This window comes from Lotus japonicus, chromosome 1 (assembly GCF_012489685.1).
Source record: "Lotus japonicus ecotype B-129 chromosome 1, LjGifu_v1.2".
Classification (NCBI taxonomy): Eukaryota; Viridiplantae; Streptophyta; class Magnoliopsida; order Fabales; family Fabaceae; genus Lotus; species Lotus japonicus.
Genome location: NC_080041.1, coordinates 85,972,219 through 85,974,120, shown reverse-complemented (window position 1 = coordinate 85,974,120; position 1,902 = coordinate 85,972,219).

The following is a 1,902-nucleotide window of genomic DNA, read 5'->3' as shown; positions in this document are numbered from 1 at the left end:
AAAAACTGGCATCAAACGTTAGGCCAAGTGCTTTGGGCTTACAGGAATTCACCTAAGGAATCTACCGGAGCAACGCCTTTTCGACTAGCATATGGTCAAGAAGCGGTATTACCAGCAGAAGTATATTTACAATCGTGCAGAATTCAAAGGCAAGAGGAAATTCCAAGTGAAGATTATTGGAGTATGATGCTTGACGAATTAGTCAATCTCGACGAAGAAAGACTATTGGTGTTGGATACCTTAACCAGGCAAAAGGATCGCATTGCTAAAGCTTATAACAAAAAGGTTAGAGCTAAGTCTTTTATGCTTGGTGATTACGTATGGAAGGTCGTCTTACCAATTGATAAAAAAGATAAACGTTATGGAAAGTGAGCCCCAAACTAGGAAGGCCCTTTTACAGTCGAGAAAGTACTTTTAAACAACGCTTATTCGATTAAGGAATTAGGAGGTAATCGACAAATGACGATAAATGGCAAATATTTAAAAACGTATAAGCCAACATTGCATGAGATAAACATCGAATAAGAAAGTAAAAGAAAATAAATTGCCAAACGCGAATGTTTTATTGAGTAGAATAGAGCATTACAATTATGGCAAAGGAATTTTAAAAGGGAGGGTTGGCCCTACAACTATTGTATCTGGCCCTAAGAGGCTCTATGCGCCTCAAGACATCCTCTTGTTGGGATTCCAGTCGCGATTTCTCCTGTCGAATATCCAGCTCTTCACGGGCAGTAGAAGAAAGCTTGTCCACCAAGGTTTTCAGAGCTCCCACACTCCCCTCGGGGTCCGCCTGGCTAAGAGCAGCCTTCAACTCTTCAAATTCCTCCATCTTCTCGTCAATCTGGTGTTCAGCAAAGAACACTCGAGCAGTAAGCTCCCGGTGTTCTTCATATAGAGGTACAGCTTCATGCAGGAGGCTCAAGAACTCCTGAAGAGGAATTCTTACCGAGGCAATAATATTCCTCGAAAGAAGTTGGTCAATGAGCCCCGTAAGCTCTTCAGCCAAAGGAAGGAAAGAGTGCAACTCCCAGAATAAGTCTTGATCAAAAGCCAAGTTCCGGATCTGGTTGAGAACACGACGGCTAGCCATGGCTGAAGGGATTTATGAAAGCAGGAAAAGAATTCTGGAAAAGAAACAAGGGAGAGTTTGGAGAAGTTACTGAAAAGAAGTAACCAAAAACGCTCTATTTATAGGGTAACAACCAAGGAATGCATTAAGTAATGGCAATCAGTTGCCAACTTTTCATCTTACGGTTATAGGCTATGCAGATTACCACACCATCGTGAATAGCTTTGGCTTTTAATGAACAAAGACTTGCATTGAATCAAGAAAACGTGGTATAAGATTGCAATAAATTGGTTCATTCCCCAGAAACAAAGCGACAACTACGTGAGGGGGTGCAAGGAAGTTTGAACGACGCAACAGTAAATGAATAGCCGTCAAAATAAATGCGTAGTGGAAACTGAAAAGACTTGGCAAAATTAAACGTCAAATTATATGGTTTAGGTGCCAAAACCATTGTCGAAATATTACACGCAATTGGCATCGGAAAGCCATGGCTAGAATAGTGCCATCATTACATAAAAAAAAAAAAAAAAAAAGTCCTACAGCAGGGTTTTAAAAGAGTTCAAACAATCAACAAAGGTGGCAATCTTGGCATCGAGACCCTTCTTCACAGCCTGATCAATCTCCAATTCCTTGATAACCTCTTTTGTCGAGATGATCAGAGCCTTGGAGTCTTTAGTAAGCACATCCAACTGATCCTTCACAGCAGGGCCTTCCTCGACCAAATCAGCTCGCTTTTTCTCCAGTTTGGTAATCTCTCGATGCAGCTCTTCAAGTTTGATGTCGACTTCAGAGATTTCATCTGCGATCAAAACCTTCCTAGCAGTGAACTTCTT